Raw genomic sequence first — 21,615 nt, forward strand, 5'->3', positions numbered from 1 at the left:
TCATGAGCATTGTCTTCATTATATAAAGGGCTTATCCTACAGGTCTAGGACTGGGATTGATAATGGGGCACCTGAGAGTGGATCCAGAACCCTCTGTGGAAATTAGAAAGTGGAAGAATTTGGTTCAACCGAAGGAAGAACTTACTGGCAAAATAATTAAAGTTTTGGAATGCGGTACTTTTTAATATGAGCTTCATGAATCCTGAGATCTTCAAAGAGAGGGGTAGAAGTCAGTGAAGAAATTCAGTTAATTACCTAGGAGACTCTTTCAACTATAATGTTCTAAAATTGAATAAACAGCTAACATAATGAATCCTTTAAGCCATAAGTGGTTTCTATTAAAAACCATGGGCTTTCTCCCTTAACCTCTGCTCAACTCATCTTATTATTTTAGTAATTTTCTCCCCACCCACTAGAGCGTGTGAGTTTATCTTTCCTTTTATTGAGTTTAGTGAAAGCATGAGCGATAATCTCAATGATCGGTAATTAAACAAGAGGAGAATCATGACTTTTAATGAAAAGGGTAACATGTTGACCCAAGGGATGATGTGGACCCTCTCTGTTATTCACCAGGACTTCCCAGCCTCCAACCTCTGCCTCTCTTTACAGGAGTCATACACGCTGCAAGCCGATGGCCTGAGTGAAGTGGGGTGATAGAATGAACACCTGGTCATGAAGCTTGTGAGACACCTATGCTCTATTCTTCCAGTGACTGTGGGGGGCAGTGGAGATCACTTATCTTTACTACGCAAGGGAATGGCTTTCACTCCCAGTGGCCCCTGGCCACGGAGTCAAGTAAATGTGCACCTTTAGCAACTAGCAGCAAGATGGTGTGTCAGGGCTTAGTGAGTGCTGCTGGAGACATCTGTGGACCAGACTTCAGGCAGTAGGAGAGTGTGAAATTTGATGCTGCTCGTGTGTGCCACCTTGGTTAGTTTCATAAAGAGGCATGAGAGGAAACAGAGAATTAAGATGTTTTGTTTATATTTTTCAGTGTCTCTCAAAATGTAGTTCATGGAAGAATCACCCAAAGAAATTGACTTATCAAAAACTGCAGATTCCTTAGCACCACCTCCAGCAATTTCAACTGTGAAATTGAAGGCTCTGGCTTAGGGAATGTACCTTTTTGTAAGCACCCCAGGCGAAGCCAAGACACATAGTCCACAGACCTCACATTGCAAACTACTGGTTTAGGCAAAAGTGACAACCTTGTTCTTTATATGTTTCAGGTGTATCTCTTGGAACTGAGAAGCAGTCAATAGGGCAAGGGGCTACAGCAAATGTCAATGTGTTTGAGTTTGTGTGTGTGTGTGTGTGCACACACACATTGCAGGGGACATGAACATTTAAACATTTGAAATATGCTTTGTGGACTACTATGGGTAAAAGAAAGTATTAGACACTGAGAAATCGTTGGGAAAATAGAAAAAAAAGGTAGCATAGTGTTGAATTCTGAACTTCAGTAAAAAATAACAGTAGGATATAGTTACAGAGTTTGCTTAGGGGTTGAGTGTCAAAGTTCTAGGCAATAACTCACAGCAGGACGGACTGAATGATTTGCTTAGGGGATAACAGCATCTATAAGCTGGAATGGCAGACCATTATCCTTGCCATTGCACTGCCAGCCTTACCACGACAAGGGAATGCATTGCTATTCAAGCCACTTACCGCTCTAAACGCTACAAGCGAGCTTAGCAAGTAGAAGATATTAAGAGGGAAGTGATCACATAACATTTGACAAAGCTTTTCTGCGCTGATTGCATCTACAGATTTAGATGAAGTGTTTACTCACCTCCTCTCCACCTTTCCTGGAATAGCCACATTTAATAGTGCAAGATCACAAAGGTGAGTTGCCTCCTTTCTTTTTTTTTCATTTGCATGTAAGTGAGAAGGCTGTTGATGGAATCATGGTCAATAACTACTATTTGCTTCATGTTGCTATGCTTTTTGCTTTCAAGTCTGAGAAGAAAATCATATGAGAACTTCAGCCTGAATCATGTCACTCCAGGTAATCTGGATACTAAGAACCAAGCAAAATGGACTGAATAAAAGCAGCCTGAAGTTCATCGGGTTTATTTTGCCTCTGCCTGCTCTCAGAGAGATGTGAATTTGCAGTGACTGACTGCAGTTTCGTATTAACGGAACAGACTGGAGACAGAAATCATCCTCAGGCTTTAATCCCAGGGAAATCAGAAAAACAACTTCTTCTAAAGCTATTGACAGGGTAGCAGATGTGAAGGTATGTCTTGGATTGGACACAGCATAACAAACAACTTTTTGAAATAAGATATTTCATGAAACAACTCAACGTGAGCATGGGAAGTTTTACGAACTCTTTCTAAAGTGAACTACTGAGAATAATGAACATGTTCACCATTGCCTCATTCATTCATTTCTTCTTTTCCCTTATTACCTAGGATTCCTATAATATCAACTGCATGGGAGGAGTTCTCAGTCTGCGTAGAGGAGAACCATGCACCGTGCCCTGCAGTGGGCATGCTGGTAGCTGTAGTCACAGGGAGACTCCTTGCCAGCTGCAGTCACTACTTTTCCATAAGAGCGCACACTGCCCGCTCCTTGGGAAAGACCTGCTGAAATACTCCTAACCATGTACTGTTTCAGAAATGGGAGTCATTTTGCAAATTATTTGAATCTTAACTTTCTTGAATTTGCTTATCCGATTATATTCCTTGGCTTCTTTCCTTCTGTCTGTAATATTCCTTCCTTTGGAATATATAAATGCTATTTTAGCTCTTTTGTTTCCACTCCATATGTCATCGTTTCTCATCTTTTATGAGAAAATAGTTAGCTTCTTTGAAAAAGCTCCTCTATTTTGTCCTAAAATAATAATGTTATAAAACATGAAAGACATGTTACTATAACTACGAGAGCTTTGATTGGTTTTGTAAAAGAGATAGAAATGAGCCCACTGGGGGGATGGAAAGAACCTTAACAGGTGAGTTGGTACTTGAGCTTTGAAAAAGGAGGTAGCATCCCAAAAGTCAGAGATGGACCCTGAATGGCTTTGCAAGACAAACTCTTAGCAATAATGAAATAACAAATGAAGAAACTGTCTGGTTTAAGAAAGGCCAGGCAAACAAGTGTTTTCATTTACAAATTCCTAGGATTGGACCCATCCAATGGAGAATTAAATGTTGATCTGGTAGCTTATCATTTACACTGTTCTTACTTTATTCCCCAATTTCTCTAAAAAAGAGAAAAAATAATTTTATTGTCCATCCCTTCTCTTCTGTTTCCATTCTACCTTAAACCTTGTCTCCCATTTTGTGAGAATTTGTCTACTTACTAGATAGAGGTAGTACAAAATTATTAATATATTATGACCAAGTACAAAGTATACAAGACCTCAGACAAATGAACTTGGTGATTTTATTGAGCTAAAGGAAGCAGCAGTCATGCCATTTTGTCCCAGTGAAACAGCAGCATAGGAAGGTATTTATCACCCCTTGCTCCCGTGAAGGAATTGGTCCCACTGATATCCTTGGCTTGATGGTCATGTTTCCTCCCCAAGGAAATGCTGATTTCCATTCACCTCTTCCCTGCTTCCGCTTTTTCTAGCTCAATTTAGAATGGACAGAATTTGCATTATGGACTAAAAAGTATTCTTTATCAATAAAGACTTTGGATTCTTGTCAGGACTTTCCCAGGATTAGAATGACATTTGTCTACATTCAAAGATGCCTTAAAAGAAACTCAGCAGGCAGCCACGTTTGATAGGTAATACAAACATTGCTTTTTCTGTGTCTAAGATAACTTTTAGATATTTTCTCTGGTCAATTGTCTAAAGTTATTCAAGATTGAAGAGAACTTACAGAATAATTTATTCAAGATATTCAAGCTTAAAAAATATGAATCCTTAAGTCACATGAAATTTTTCATGGAATTTTAATATATAAAACAAAAAGAGCAATATTATTAGTTGCACTTTTTTTTTACTAGTTCAATTTCTGTAATTTCTTGTGAAGTCAGTAAAAACAAAGAGCCAGTTTTGATAAAATGAATATTTGAAATCAAACAATTCATTTCCACATGGCTCATAAAAGTATTTGTTGGAACATATATTTAAAGCCAAATTCCTGGAAATCTCAGGATATTCTCCCATTAAATAGAAATGCCAGGATGTGTTTTCTTTGGGGGTCAATATATATAAAACAAGGTAATGTAACAGCACTAATCAATGGGTTGATGGGCTCCAGCATATTATAATTAGAAAGAAATACATAGTTAGGCAGCCATGTTGCTTTATTATTCTTTTCAACCATTATATATGCAGGTGTGTGTGTGTGTGTGTGTGTTTTTGCATGAAGCACCTACATGAAATCTTAGAGTTATGTAGAATTTCGTTGGAAAAGCATCATTCGTGTCCTCCGGATCCAAAAAAAAAAAGAAAGGAAAAAGAAAAATAAGCTAAGACTCAGAGGAGCTACTTATTCTAGGTTATTTCATAATCTACCGACAAAGAAGTAATTAGAATGTACATTGCCTGACTCCCATTGTTTTGTTCTCCCAACTATTCCCCAATGCCTCTCTCATCTTATTATTGTTGTTATTATTGATATTGTTGCTGTTAATATTGTTATTATGATAAAGATGAAACATCCAAGAAACAGTATGATCATTAAACACTAGCACTGCAAGAGGCTTTGGAGATAAATGCTAACATCATCATTTCCTGAGGTTGTAAGGTGAAGTGAGTGACCTGCCTGAAATCACATCAGTTGTTAGTAGAGGGACCTGAGATTTCTAACTCTTTCCAGTGTTTCTCTTTGTCTTGCTGCTTCTCAGTTCAACAAGAATGTTTTTGAGAAATAGATGAAAGAAGAGAACTTGTATCACGGGAAGCAATTGCAGTATATTTTGGTGGTCAGTATTATTTCATCCCATTGAGATACCATATAGTCTGTGGATCTGGTTAAGCTTTAAATGCAACGATGAGAAGTTTTGATTTAAAATCTTTTTAAAAATCCTTATCACTTTATTTTGAGAATTAGAAAAGAATGCAACCGTTGCAAAACATGTATTCTCCAAATTGGACCTAATTCTTATCATAACTTTTTAGCCCGATTTACTATACACCTGTTGCTTAGAGGACTAGACATTATTTTAAATGTTGGACAAACAAGAGTTCCCTGATGGCCTAGTGGTAAGGATTCCAGGCTTTCACTGCCATGGCCCAGGTTCAATCCCTGGTTAGGGAACTGAGATCCCTCAAGCTGCACAGTGTGGCCAAAAAAAAATGTTGGATGGATGAATTATTGCTTTATAGACACAGATGAATCAACATTATATCTATTTATTTTCTGTGTTCCATAAGATATCGTTCCTCTTAATAGGAAAAATGCACACCATATGTAAAGCATTTTCCATTGTACTTGAAGATGTTTGTTTTGTGACTCACCCAAGACTTTAACTTTCTTTGAATTTACCCCGAAAACACCACAGCACCTATTAAGTATCCTTCAGCACTACTGAATTTGCAGTCAAAGTGGAAATACGATGCCTTCTCTGGGTTTGAATACCAAAAGGAAAATTCATAAAGTAAAAATAACATTGCAATTTGGCTTCTTTAATGAATGTAAGCAATGTATACTGAGTTTATAATTAAAATACTTTCTGTCAGTTTGAGGACCCTAAATACTGAATGATGTCTGTGCTATATTTATATTCACTCTCCTCCCCATTAATAATAGTGTTTCCAGTTGCGAATGAGTGTGGCCATAACTTTTGCTTGGTTTCATTTGGGATTCCAGGATCTAAGCCTTTTCTCCCTGGCTCTCTGTGTGTCCCGTATTACAATTTCATTACTGTTCTGTCTGCTTTGGGAAAATAATTTTACCAACAGTCTTATTCATATATATATATGTTTAATTTTTAGAAAAAATGTGAACTATGAAAAAGTGTATCAGAAAGATAGATTGTAATGTTTTGGAGGCATTTACAAATTTTAAAGAATACATGCAGGGTTTTTTTGTGTGACAAAAATTTATAAATTAAAGGACTCCATTGTTTTCAGCTACTACATTGATTTGTCACTTTTAAACTAAGCCTCCTCTGGGCCCAGCATTCCATGAAACATCTCTAGTAGACTTTGAAAGACATAACCAACAGAATTTTTTCTACTCTGTTCACTTCTAGGTCTGTTATCTCTATAGGTTAGTATTCTGATGCATGAGAAATAACCCCCAAAGTTTCCATGACCACATAGCATTGAGCCTTCTGTACAAATAAAACATGAGCCTGAACACAATGTCCTAGGGAAGGTCTGAAGTCTCAAAAGGAAGTGAAATGGCTTCCTTTTTCTTAATGTCTTTTCCTGTAAGTCAAGGATGAGACTGCATATCCCATGCAGAAAAAATGAAAGTCCAAAACTGTATTTAGGAAAAGATATATATATAAAATAAAAAATATACATATACATATATATTAGAACTTTCCTCTTCTCTTCTTTTATAACTCTTACTGGTGAATTCTTACTTAAAACTGGTGTATCAGTTATGCTGCATTCCATTTCACCCAATGGATTGTGTTTTTTGTTTCTTTATTAAATAGACAATTCAGTTAAGTTCATTGGGATCTTTATTTATTCAAAATCAGATTTTTTTTCTCTACTGGGATTAAATAAAAATTTAAGATATCTTTGATTATATTTTTTCATAGAGAAGAGAATAAAAAATTGGCATCTGCCATCAGAAGATGGATTTTGTGACCACTCCCTATTTGCATTACTTATTTCTATAGTCTTTATACCTACTGTTCTGAGGGCTGTCATCAGGTGAAGGATGGTGCCTTGCTTATTAATGTGTTGAAAAAAGAATGAATGGATAAAGATGTTTATTTCTTCCCCAAATGTGGTTACACAAAAATTTAGAGAAAAAGTCTTTTTTTTTTCCCCACTTTTTTCTATAAAATATGTAACTCTTTATCCAAAAAAAAAGCATTGATTGATTGCATTCCTTGCCTCACTGTAGGTAGAACATAGGCAAAGAGAGGTTATTAGAAGCAAGGATAAAACCTAAGTACAACGGTCATTACTTACATTGTAAACTTCAAATGATATCAATCTTTGTTAATTAGTCTTTAACACTCACCTGTGTTGTTTCCAGGAGCTGCTGTAATTCACCTGACCATTGAGAACCTGGAAATCCTGCAATCCACAGCCAAGCTTCTTGAGCACAACTTCTTGTTTCAGAGGCAAGAAAATGGTTTCATCCCTACCATAGCCTTACTGGATGCACAAACTGGGGATCCTTGATGACACACTTTTATAATTTTCCTAATTGTATTTGAAGCAGTTTCAATGGTGACATATAATCACAACTTTCCTGCTCATTGGGACATCGTAGGCAAGTCTTTCTTTACACCATAAAACATAGAGTAAAATAGCTAAAGCATTATTTCTGGACAAAGAAGGAATTCAGGAACTTGGTGTACATTGCATGATTCTACCTTTGTTGCAATCTGTGTAATTATATTTTCTGTGAAGGGATATGCCTTGCTTAAGAGTAATGGTCATAGATTATTAATCCCATTTGTTTCCTGTGGAAAGAAAGGAATGTCCCATGTCAAAGCTCAATAGTCTCTGCTCCAATGAGGGCCCTCTTAAGATATCCCATAATCGCAGGAACATCCTTGCCTTGGGGACTTAATGCTCAGCAGTCTTGATGTCCCTGAATAAGACTTCATCAAAGTCTGCACTGACACTTTATTTCATTGCCTAACGCTTCCTGTTAAGAAGAAGGCCTTATTAGTCTGACATCTGTTGAGAAAAGTTAGTGTTCACATTTACGTTCAGGACAAAAAAGCAGAGCTTGGAAGTCAGCCAGATTCACATCCTAGTTCTGCCTCCTACTAGACACATACCTGGGTGAGTCACTAAACCCTTCCCAGCCTTCATTTCCTAGTCTTTAAAATGAGGATAGTGCCTGTCTGTGGTACGATGAAGGTGAATTATGACCCAGTGTTTTGCAAGTGTCAATTTGCATAAGAATCACTTGGTAGATTTTAACAAGCTCGCAGTCGAACCCTAACATAGCTGGTTTGTGGATCACACTCTGAGTGGTAGAAGATTGTAAGTGGTGCCTGAATATACAAATAGATAATGGCCAACCATATGTAAAAATAGAACTTAGACCCATAACTTCCAGCAACCTCCCCAGGAAGCCAACCCCTTATCTTTAATAAGTAGCCCAGGAAGCCAGCCAACAATAAGTTAGACCTGCAGGAAGTCAGACTGCTATCTGTCGTAATAATTCAGGAAGCCAAGCAATAACTTCTGTAGCAATCAGACCAAAATCAGGACTTGACTGGTAACCGACAGTTACCCTAATTTTTGTCTAGCTTTCCAATTTAGGACCTACTAGACAAAGCCAAATAGGTATCCCTAACCAATCATATAGGGCGCTCCATTTCTAGTTAGCCTGCCTCCTGCATCCCCATGCCAAGAGCCTCCAATCAGGGCACACCCAAAGCCGTCCCTGTTTTCCACTAAAAGCTATTCCACTCCTCTGCCTGCTTTTGAGTCTCTGCCGAAATGCAAGTGACGGTGGCTGGCTCCCTTGCTATAGCAAGCTCTGCGTAGGAAGCCCTTGCTTGTTCTTCTTTGGTTGGCCTTTGTTTATTTCTACATAAGTGGCTTATGAAAAGTGCCTGTTATTTAGTGAGGGCTTAGTGAATGGCAGCCTCAGACCTTTAGAAGACAGAAGAGCTAGACGCTTCTCTCCTCACCTTGGAGGAGGTCTGCATCTTCCAGCTTTCTACCTCCAGTCCCCCAGAGAGGTGGTTTACTGCCCTCATTAAAGTTCACACACACGCTGCTTAGTTCATCTTTCCTTGGTAATATCTTCTCTTAAATTAGAAGGAGCTTGTCTATTTGTCTTTTTTCTTTTTCTTTTTTTCTTTTTCTTTATCCTCTCTTCTCATTTAGTCACAAAGAAGCCCAGACAATCACCAATTAACTTCTTTCCCCTCCCTCTAATGACTGTGGTTATTACTGGATGATATCTTCCACCCAGAGAAAGACCAGGTCATTTCTCATTTGTAAGCCCATCACTCTCATCCCTTCACTGTTCTGTCCCATATGTCCTGGTCCCAAGGTGGTAAAATAGTCAGATTTAGGTCTTGGCTGGAAGGAAAGGATGGAGAGGCCTCCTTAAGCCAACATCATGTACCCTGTCCCAGGTTTTTAATGACAGCTATTTTTGAGTTTGGGTCACTTCTCAAAAAAACTCAAGTGATGTTTTGCTTTAATCTACTACCACTTTCCCTGTATGTATGTCTCCCTTGGGGAACTCACTTGGAGGAGAAGTTGCTGGGCCAAGGGAGGGTTTGGACCCTCTTGGCTTTCCCAGACTAGAGTCCCCCCAACAGCCTTCCAATCTCACACCCTTTTCCCCACCGATCATTACTGTGCATAAACATGTTTACTCTAGAGGTATCTTAACAGAAGGAATAGAGAGAGCATCCAAGGGGGAAGAGAAGGAAAAGAGTGACTCAGATTTCTAACAGTCCAAGCCCAAATGCAAATTCCATGACCTGCATTGACATTTGAAAATCTATTTGACACAGCAAAAAGAACAATATACAAATGGCTGCGCAACAGGAGTGTTTCAAACATAGATATAACTGGAAATCATTGCCAAGTACTGGGATTGTTAGAAGTGTGTTTACTTTTAAACCCTTTCACAAAAAAGGAGAAAATATATTTTAGAACGTGTGTCTTTATCAAGCATTTTCCCCACATCTTTGGATAATTTAAGGCTTCTGTCTCGATAGCAGCTTTTTAGTATACTTTGTTATTTGATACAGTCAAAAATATATGATAACTCAGTGCATTTGTTTTGTGAATGCTTTTCAAGTCACCCCACTTTCTTGCAGGTTGTCCTATGAAATAGAAAAGGATCTGAGATATTCCCAAGGAGTATCTCCCCATTTTCTTAATAGTACAAGGAAATTAAAAGGGTTCTACTGAAAGCTGTGGTTGAGAAGAGGATTGGCATTGCTGTAGAACTTTTTCAAAATACTGTTCCTCAGGCTTCTCTGCAGCAGATCCTGATTCAGTAGTTCTGGAGCGGATCCTTTGAATCCATATTTCTAAACGTTCTCTAAGTGATTCTGGTGCCTGTCAGGTTTGGCTGAGGAGCTGCAATTAGACGGATGCCAGTTGGTGTGATTAAAATACTTCTGGGTTGGAAAATCCTGCGGTCCTTTGTAAAGCAAAGCAATTTAATTCAATTCCGCAATACTTATTGGATACCCACTCTGTGTCAGACACTTCGGTGTTTGCTGCAGACACCAAGGTGAACACATACAGTTCTCGTCCTCAATTGGCACAGAGACTAGGGAGAGAAGAATAGGGAGTGAGAGAGAGAAACAGAGAGAGGGAGTGAGAGGGAAGGAAGGAGAGAGAGAGAAAAGGAGGAAGGAAGAGAGAGGGGAAAAAGAAAGAGAGAGAAAGAATGAATCAAACACCCCACGGAGTGTGGCAAGAAAGATGCCAATACGTCCATTGGATTTAACAGAGGAACAAGGAGGAAAGGAAAACCTACAGAAGAGAAAATAATTTTGGATCTGCCTTGCTAGGGTCACAAGAAATATGGTAGCGTGATTCCCAGCCACTGTGTCGAGCAATGTGGGGACCATGGAGTGCTCCCATGTAAGGTGTCCACAGCGCTCCTGTAAGAAACCCTGTATGAGTTGATGAAATGGAGGGGGAGTTAAGATCTTTGGCAATCACAGGGTCAAGGGAACGTGAGACAAGAATGTTGGCTTGGATCCCTATTGTGGTACCCTTTTTAACAAGAACAATAATGGAAAATACAAGTTGTATGGAGGGTTTTAGATGACAAATTTTTACTAGTCTGATAATTGAATACATATCACTGTTTCAATTTGGGAGTTTAGAATGGATACTAGTGGCAGTGAAAACACTAGAATTTAATCAGGTTGTATTTATTAGGGAGCAGTGTAGAATGATACCTTGCCCTTAGGTCCTCAAAAACTAAGCATTAACCAATTGCTTTATTGCTCTAGCATTTACTATTTCATGAGCAAGAATAAGTCCTCTTGAGAATGTCCTTAAAACTTATTGATTTTTCAATTTTTTCCCAAATCAGTGGCATTTCTGAAATATGCTTTCTCTGCTCAGCTATGTATGATACTATTGTTCGTCTTTTGATGGTCAACCCTATTTCCAGGATCCTTGAGCAAAACAGTTAACTGGTAGTTTTCCTACTAAACTGGAAATCACAATGGTAGGGTCAGAACCTTTGCAGCCATCTACATGGTGAGTATGTATATTCCATTAGAAACAAACCTCAGAGAACATAGGAAAGCATTACCTAAATATTTACTAAGAATAAATTCATAAGACATAGAGCAAGTCCTTTGAAAACTGGACCTGGCCAGGTTCTTGAATATCACTTCTTACATTCCTCTTGAAAAGATTACTTTAATTTCTGTTCCTCTATATTCAAGAAATCCTGTCACTTACAGTTGCCTTGATATGCTCACATGAATGAAACTCTGAAAGTCTTATTTTTCTTTAAAGTTTCAAATAAACTGTCCTAAATAAGTGATATTAAATATTTTGCAGCTATTGACATTTTCCTATATTACGTGACTATTATGCCTACTGCAGAAGAAAAATTTCCCTGTGATACTACATGAATGGCAAGCCCATTTTCTACTAAAGAAACTATAAGAACATTTCCAAGACATTCAGTTAGAGTCAAAGGTCACAGATGGAATTAGGAGCTCTGGTCTCCTGATTTTGAGCTAGCGACCCACACTTCCAAGAAACGGGCCTTTTCCTCAACATTCCACTTAGATTCTCTACCAGGATACAGTCTAATACCAAATATTTGTGTTTCACAAACAGCCCCAGCTACATATTACTTTGAGTCTTGCCTAACTCTGTTCGGATGTCTTGAGCACTGGTTTTGATGGTGGGCATGACCCTTGACCCTTTGGTCTCCGTTGATACGAGGCTATGTATGGGGACTAACTAAAATGATATTATGAATAAAATAAATTTGTTTGGAAATATTCACCATCTATATCCTGACCCAGGATCCAACTTTTAAAACCAAACCTCTTTTCTTTTAATTATTTCACACCTATGATAAACTTTGGAATATACCATTGTCTTCCTTTACCGTGCCAACCACTTAATGTATAGAAATTCTTTATTCATTCCAAGGGTGAGGCCAAGGACGTGCACTGAATCCTGGTCTGGCCAATTAGATTTGTACAAACAGAAACATCAGTGGCTGGGAGGGGACATTAGAGACCAGCTATCCATCCTTCACGTCATAGCTGAGGAAAGGAAGATCCAGAGAGGCCAGCTGGTCTGATTCGTCCAAATTTGAATCAAGGTCATGTGATGGAAACAGGTGTAGAACTTGGAGACTCTGACTTCTCATTGTTCTTTCCCCTAAGTTACAAGTAATTCTGCTCCAACGTGGCCAACACCACCTCCAAATCTGACCTTTGGATGGCTAGTGGCTAGCAGGAATTAAGTTGAGACCGTGCATGGTCACGGAGAGGTCATTTCCATTCATGTGACATGACATGACATAACATGACATAACTGTTGGAAGAGCAGAAGTATGACCATCCTGCATCAGCATCCTTTTCTTTGTTTGGCACATTTTGGGGTAGGGATCAGATATTAAGATTTAAACTCTGAACTAATATATACACTTAGAGCCAAGATAATGACTCTGTCAATTATAGGTATGTGATGTTGGGACAAAGCATTTATTTTTTTCTAATTCTCACTTTTCTTGACTATAAAGTAGGGTCAGTTATATATTACTATGTGGGATTTGCAGAATACATGAAATAAATGGTCCACCTTAAATGTTAGTAAATTGTCCTGCTATTAATAATGAAGTTTTTCTCTCTGTTTCTTATGGCTATTAGTAATAAGAATAGGAAACAGACTAAGAATCTTAGACATAATGTAGTTTAATATGTAATATTTCTTTCTAGATATACACACTAAGGGAGATGCATAAATTGTATACATAAGAATTAACTATCCTCAAATATAACTTCCTTCTTTTGACAGGCAACTAATATCATTGAACTATTTGTATTATAATTATGTTTGCATTATTTAATGATACATTTGGTATCAAAGCAATGAATCAATATATAAATGGGAAGAAACGCACACTTTATATTCTATTAATTTATAATGTAACCTCATACAGAATTCATGAAATTCTTTCACTAATTCTCATCAGTCAAAAAAGATTTTCAAAATTCATGTGTGTTATGAGTCTTTTCACAATGAACAAGAAATAGCAAAATCTTTTTCTTAGCTCAGAGAGTAGGGAACTGCTAGAAACTGCTTTCATTTATGAAACAGATTTTCATGGTGTTTCTTTTACTGTGACTTTATAAAGCACAGTCAGTTCTTTAATTTGTATGGATTATTTAATTATATAATGATTATTAAATGAACTAAACAGAATTATATTTTATCCTAATGAAAAGCTATATATAAGTACTCTTTCCATTCACCTTACACAGGAGCTACACAGCATCATTAGAACCCTAACAAAGTATTAACTCAAATATTGGATACATATGCCTCTCCTTGTCCCAGGCCCATGGTTGAATGGTTTCTCACCACCACATCTCTCTCTTTTACATATGATGTCTTTCATGATTACATCCAAATGAAAGATTTTCTAATTTGAGCATAGCAGTTAAACATTTATCAAAATGAAGTGAAAGTAAGCTTTTCAGAATCATGCCAAAGGAAAGCAGAAACCCAAAAGGGATTCTATCAAGAAGACAATTCAGAGCCTTTTTCTCTTTCCTTGCACTGTTGATTTTAGTCTCGGGAACAAGTACGGTATGTAGCATAGAATTTAACACTGGCTGCTGGGCTAGGAGACAGAATGTATTATCCAATGCATAAATAATATGTGGTGTAATTGGAACAGTTTTCTTTGAAGAGTTAAAGCATATTGCAAGTGGCCAAATTAGGCTGGCTTAATTTCATTTCACTTAAAATATTGCAACTCAAAAAATATTTATTGAATGCCTATTTTCTGCCAAGTACTGAGGTCTTACACATATTTCAAGTTGCTTATGAGATAGTTAAATCTAAGAGATCCATATAGAATTTAGTAGGTCCAGAATCAACCTGATTCTTTCCCACCCTCATACTTCTTTTTCTCTTCTTATTATATTAATAAATGTCCAGCCATAAAACTAGAGGCCCAAGACAGGCCATGGGTATCGTTGAAATTCCTTCCTCTCCCTTACTTTCCTACATAGAATTTATTGCCAAATCCAATTGATTTAGTCTCTGATATGCTTCTGGAAATCATCCCTTACTTCTCAATACAACTACTCCTGGTCTAATGCAATCCTTTCTTTCTGTCCTGGACTCTTTCGATAATCTACTCTCCAGTTTTCCTTCCTCTTTGTGTCACCAAATTTCTTTTCTCCCTAAGCACTGACATTGAGCAGCTTTCTGAAGTACAGATCTAAGCACATTATAACCACGCTTAATATCTTTCACTGGATCTCCATTGCCTATAAAACTAGAACCAGGTCCAAATTCCATGGAATTATTGCCCTTGCCTCAAGCTCTCGTCCCCCTTTCTATACCTAAGCCCTGTGCTCCAGTCACCTTTTCCATCCTCTAATCTACCATGTTCTTTCAGGTCTCTGTGCCTTTGATGCTCCCGCTGCCTGAAATTCCTTTTCATCCTGTATGACTGAAAAAAATCTACTGATTTCTCAAGATCCAGTTTAAGGACTACTTTCTCAATTAAACCATTTTTTTAAAGAGTTATTAAATTCAGTTTATTTGTTTGTTTATTGTTCATTTATTTTTTTTTAAAGTTTTATTTTATATTGGAGTATAGTTGATTTACAATGTTGTGTTAGTTTCAGGTGTACAGCAAAGTGATTCATTTTTACATATACATACATCTATTCTTTTTCAGATTCTTTTCCCATATAGGTTATTACAGAATATTGAGTAGAGTTCCCTGGACTATACAGCAGGTCCTTGTTGATTATCTATTTTACACACAGTAGTGTGTATCTGCTAATCCCAATCTCCGAATTTATCCCTCCCCCCAAACTTTCCCCTTTGGTAACCATACGTCTGTTTTCTATGTCTGTGAGTCTCTTTCTGTTTTGTAAATACGTTCATTTGTATCATTTTTTTTGTTTTAAGATTCCACATATAAGTGACCACATCTTCTGTATCCATTCCTCTGTCTATGGACATTTAAGTTGCTTTCACGTCTTGGCTGTTGTAAATAGTATCAATGAAGCCATTCTTTTTTTTTTTTTTTTTAATTTATTTATTTATTTATGGCTGTGTTGGGTCTTCGTTTCTGTGCGAGGGCTTTCTCTAGTTGTGGCAAGCAGGGGCCACTCTTCATCGCGGTGCGCGGGCCTCTCAGTATCGCGGCCTCTCTTGTTGCGGAGCATAGGCTCCAGATGCGCAGGCTCAGTAGTTGTGGCTCACGGGCCTAGTTGCTCCGCGGCATGTGGGATCTTCCCAGACCAGGGCTTGAACCCGTGTCCCCTGCATTGGCAGGCAGATTCTCAACCACTGCACCACCAGGGAAGCCCAGTGAAGCCATTCTTGATGCTTCTATTTAACTTAATGTTTTTCCTCTTCCCCCAACCCCTTTGCATTCTGTACACACTATTGTCAGAGCTTTTTCCGTAGTGGCAAATACTTATTTGAGTTCTCTACTAGACAGTACCTGTGGCAAGAACCTTCTCATTGGTGTCTCTCTCTAACTGCTCCTCGTTCTAGTGTTTCTTACACATTGTTTCCAGATTACCTAAAAACATTCAACCTTCCTTGCTTGCTTATATTATAAAGCCCAGCTGCTCAGCATGGTACACCAGGTTCTTCACTCTCCCTTCCCAGCCCAATTTCCTTACCCACGCCGTGCTTCCTGCACCCTCATACACAGCAAGCACCTAAATGCACTGCAATGGTTCATACTTCTATTTATTTCCCCTTTTTGAGGAATGTTTTTTTCCTCCTTTCCAGATGGTCTATTCTTACTCATTATTTGAAGGTTCACAGGACACACAAAATCTATATGAAGGCACCCCTTCACTCTTTGGTAGAGCCATACACCCCTTTCTTTACACTTCCAGAACGCTTCTGCAGAGGGCATATCACCCCTGGAATCTTACTATAGCCTCCCTGGACTCCTTCTTCCATGTTTGCTCTCTTCACTCAATTCTCAGCACAGTGACCGTGCGTGGAATGTCAGATCTTGTCGATCCTCTCCTCAAAGCCCTTCCCGGGCTCCCCAGCTCATTCAGTCCTGACTCAAAGCCTTGTCTCCTATGGCCTCTCTCTTCTCTGACCTCACACTCATCTTCCTCTCCCTCTGCTCCAGCCTCACCGACTGGCCTCCTTGATCTTCATCGGACTCCTCAGACAAGTTCCCGGCTCTGGGCATTTGCAGTTATCTTTTTCTCTACCTGAAACTCTCTTCTCCAAATACAGTAAGTCCCCCACATATGAACCTTCAAGTTGCAAACTTTCAAAGATGTGAACGTGCGTTCGCGTGTCCAATCATGTAAGTTAGTTCACATGTCTGGTGTACATTGTCATGTGTGTGCATCCTCTACAAGTAGTTGTGCTTTTATGTACTTTACTGTACAGTACTGTATAGAGTACAGTAGTACAGTATCTTTATTTCAAGCCCAGGGTGTTCGGAAACAAGTGTAAAACCAGCGGTGATGTAGCTGGTACCACTGTACTTTTCAAGGTACTGTACTGTAAGATTAAAATGTTTTGTTTTTTTGTTTGTATTTTATGTATTATTTGTGTGAAAAGTATTATAAACCTCTTACAGTACAGTACTATATAGCTGACTGTGTTAGTTGGGTACCTAGGCTAACTTTGTTGGACTTACGAACAAATTGGACTTACAAACGCGCTCTCTGAAAAGAACTCTCTCGTATGAATGGCACTTACTGTAATCACATGGCTTACACTTTCTCCCCTCCAGGTGTTTAGTTAATGTCACATTCTCACTGAGACCATTCTCAACGATCCATCCCATTTGACCTTGTACGTAACTCTTTTCCTACACTTATTCCCTATCCTCCTTCACTGCTTTCATTTTCTTCACAACTAATATTTTCTGTTTTGCTTCTTATTGCTCCCCCTGGAAACTAAGCTCCACAGAGTAGGAATTTTTTTTTTTTTTCTACGTAGTTTTCTGAGGTTTCCTAGAGCTTAGAACAGTTTTGGGTATATAACAAGACTTAATTATATATGTTGAATAAACACACCAATTCACGCTATAAATTACTTGAATGGAGATATTATGTTTGACTCAATTCCATGATTCCATCTGGGAATGATTCCTGGCACATAATTATTAAACCCACAAAAGTTTTGATGAATAAATGAATATATTTGCCAACCCTTGGATGCAGTGTAGGAGAAGCTACTTAAACATGCAACATCTTATTTGCTGGATTTCCTCCATCTAAATATAGTTCTTTAAATGGCTTCTCAATCTAAGGGGAAAAAATGGTCAACTGTTATTATTGGCTAATGATGGAAAAGTTCCTCATTTATCTGAAAGACTATTGGAACTCAATCCACTGTACAAGTCAGAGGGATTTTTGTTGTTGTTCCTCTGTATTTTAACCTTTAACAACTTTGTTCCCTTACATTGTTTTTTTTTTTAAATTTTTATTGGAGTATAGTTGATTTACAATGTTGTATTAGTTTCAGATGTACAGCAAAGTGAATCAGTTATACATGTACATATATCCGCTCTTTTTTAGATTCTTCTCCCATACAGAGTATTGAGAGTATTGAGTAGTCCATTACAGAGTATTGAGTAGAGTTCCCTGTGCTAAACAGTAGGTCCTTATTAGTTGTCTATTTTATATATAATAGTATGTATATGTCAATCCCAATCTCCCAATTTATCCCTCTCCCCACTTACCTCCTGGTAACCATAAGTTTGTTTTCTACATCTGTGACTCTCCTTCTGTTTTGTAAATAAGTTCACTTGTACCTTTTTTTCAGATTCAACATATGAGTGATATCATATGACATTTGGCTTTCTCCGTCTGACTTACTTCACTCAGTATGCCAATCTCTAGGTCCATTCATGTTGCTGCTGTTCTCTTACAATGTTGAAAGACAATGTGACTTTTCAGCTCTGGCTTTAAGGTAGAAAACTGGGGCATTATAGGAAATTCTGATGCCTGGTATACAGAACCAGAAATTATTATTCAATTAGTTGGGATGCAGCCTGATCATTGGTCATTTTTATAAAAGTCTCAGAGAAATGGGAATTAGGAACCAAGATCAGGAGCCACAGTTTAAAAATGGTTGTATCTCTTCATTGCAGCACTGTTTACAATAGCCAGGACATGGAAACAACCTAAATGTCCATCAGCAAAGGAATGGATAAAGAAGATGTGGTACATATATACAATGGAATATTATTCAGCCATAAAAAGGAATGAAATTGGGTCATTTGTAGAGACATGGATGGACCTAGAGACTGTCATACAGAGCAAAGTAAGTCAGAAAGAGAAAAACAAATACCGTATATTAACGCATATATGTGGAATCTGAAAAAATTGGTATAGACAATCTTATTTTCAAGGCAGAGGTGGAGATACAGACATAGAGGACAAGTATTATGGATGCCGGGGCGGGGTGGTGGGGTGAATTGGGAGATTGGGATTGACATACATACACTATTGATACTATGTATAAAATAGAAATGAGAACCTACTGTATAGCACAGGGAACTCTACTCAATGCTCTGTGGTGACCTAAATAGGAAGGAAATCCAAAAAAGAGGGGATATATGTGTATGTATAGCTGATTCACTTTGCTGTACAGTAGAAACTAACACAATATTGTAAAGCAACTATACTCCAACAAAAATTTTTTAAAAAGCAGCTTAGACACATCTGGAATCTCACACAAAAAAAATAATAATAATAAAAATGGTTGTATCTTAGACTAAGTGGTCAGGTCTCAATGGCTATCACACAACACCTCACTCTCACCACGACTGAAACAATTGGGACAGTATTTTACGCAAACTTAATAGAAATCAGGAAAGGCATATATTTAGTTATTTTTGATAATGCAAAATGTCTAGATTTTTTTCTGAGGTAAATGATAGATTACTTCATACTTTTCAACGTTGTTTTCATGAGCTTACTGCCATATCATGTTTAAGCCATCTCTTTTTTTCCTTAGCTGTTAAATATAAGTGTGAATAAAGGAGAAAAATGGACATCCAAACTGACAAATTTACCATTTTCATTTTTCTTTATAAAACTAAATCTTATGGAAGGTTTGCTTCTCTCTGTGAATTGAAGTCCTATGTATTAATTTATTATCTAAAACTAGGCAAGTTAAGAGGAGCTACAATGAGGTTTTAAGGTTGGATATTAAATGCTATTAGAAAGGATTTTTCATCTACCACTTATTCCTTTCCAAAAGATCAGTGAAGAATCTATGGTCATGGTTTCCTAACTAACATAAAATAGCCCCACTTGTATGTATAGTGATTTACATTTGCCTCTAGGAAATTAAGCAGTTAGTTACAATTTACTATGCATGTAGAGCAAATATAGGATATAGAATTAATTTTACACAAATACTTCAATTTTTGTATCCTTTACACAGAATGAGTTGTATACCAGACACACACATACAAATTATATATATAAAACATTTCTGTAAAAGAAAGTATACCCAGTAATTTGTACCTAACTTAGAGGATAGTATGTTTCATCTACAGTTTATAGTAGCTGTGGCTCAAAGAATGACACTTATTTTTTTTTTTCTTTTTGGTATTGAGTAATTGAAGAGACTTACAGGCACAATTAGATTTATGTCCACAGTTACACTGTCTGCATTTTCAGTAACACCTGGGCCTTTGCTTTCTTGTTGAAAATGAAATGTTCCCAATGCCAGACTGTGTGGAATGAGTTGGAGAAAAAGTGACTCTTCTTACTCATCACTCAGTGAATAATGACACCAGTGATGTGAATATTAGTGGCACCTGAAAGAATAATGATCCCTCTTCATGCCTCCCTCACTGCCCAGGGAAACTATGTGCCCACAGCTTCTGGGGAGTTTCCAGTTTCATAGCACAACCTGAAACTAGGGTACATCCAGATTGTAGAAAGGACTGATATCCTACACGGCTACGTTCCATTATGGCAAAAAATAAGTCTGGGATGCTTAAGAATTTCTCTAATTTGTGTTTAATTCACTCCTCTCTGTTCATTGTTTTTAGGTCTTTTTGGTTCTGACTTTTAGGAGATGCATTTTTGATTCCTTCAGGTAGACAAAACTAGAAGATTTTTCTTGTTCTTCTCGTGTCCAACTCTGTCCATAACTCTAATAAGATAAACAAATCCATATGTCAATCATGAGTTTGCCTAATTGTTAATGAATGAAACTATTTATTTTCTCTGTCAAGCTCTTAATTTTATTAGGACCCATCTCTCTATATGCCAAGATAGAGAAATAAGAGCTAATTTAATAGAGAAACATAAATATATATTCACCAAAATTTATTTAGGACACTTATCCATAGCTCAAAACAGAATAAAGCTCAATTCATTTTTACCTCAATGCCATGAATTAGATAGCTAAGATAGTTTAAATTCCATCCATATACTCTACCGTCTTTGCTTAGATGTGCATCTTTAACCTTGCCTTAACTTTCTTTACTAAAAAGAAAAGATTTTTTAAAAAAATAGAGGCTCACAGAAAATGGGTGAACAAATCCCTCACTTTTGTAACTTTCTTGTATCTTTGTTGTTTTATTTAAATTAAAAAAAGTTTTTCTTTCTTCCACTGCCTTTTACTTTTTTTTAAACACTGAGGTGTTTGATTTAAATTGTTTAAAGTTAACCATTTTCAAGGAGAGACATTTGAAGTCTTGGAAGAAAATAATTTTTTTCTCTCCTGATGCTTTTGAGTCATCTTAACCCCTTCTCCTAACTCTCAGATAAAACTGAGGTGTCTTTAATTGTTTTAATAAAAGGGAACTTCCTAAGGGACAGAAATGACTTAGGTGGAAGTCTCGAGTTGTCTTGAAAAAAAGCTCAGGGCTTTAGAGTCAGACCTGGTTGAGTGACCTGGGGAAGGAGCTGGGTATTTCTGTACCTCATTTCTATTGTTCTTAAGAAGTGAATGATCCTCTCACAAGGCTATCATGAGATTAAATCTAACTGGAGAACATACAGAGTATGTATATTGTAGGCCCTCCTTAAAAATAGGAATTCCCTATTTCATTTACTTACCCCTTTCCAATGAAAACGCTAAAATCATTTTCGTTTAATATTTTGTCAATGCCTATACTTCTAAGTGACTGTGGTTATGTTAATGAATAACATATGTTCAAGGAATACTATTTGACTCCTTGGTGTCATCAGTCAGTGACTGCTTCAGTGGAGTAGATATTCAGTGATCTGAAATTGTTACTACAGACAAAGCACCAAAAGAATCCCATGCAAGCAAAATTTTGGATCAAGGGCTTAATTTCTTTTCAAGCAAAACCCATAGATTCTTGGCTCTGAACA

The 21,615-nt window shown here is 37.4% G+C and overlaps 1 long non-coding RNA gene across 1 annotated transcript in view; it reads left to right on the top strand.

The window, feature by feature from the left end:
* LOC309666664 overlaps window positions 1–13,315 on the top strand; it is a 41,333-nt gene extending 28,018 nt beyond the window's left edge. The window contains exon 2 of the long non-coding RNA XR_014267217.1: window positions 610–13,315. This is a non-coding gene — a long non-coding RNA (uncharacterized lncRNA). The remainder of the gene's footprint in view (window positions 1–609) is intronic.
* Window positions 13,316–21,615: the final 8,300 nt, after the last annotated feature.

Source organism: Balaenoptera physalus (assembly GCF_965194825.1).
Source record: "Balaenoptera physalus genome assembly, chromosome: 9".
Taxonomy (NCBI): Eukaryota; Metazoa; Chordata; class Mammalia; order Artiodactyla; family Balaenopteridae; genus Balaenoptera; species Balaenoptera physalus.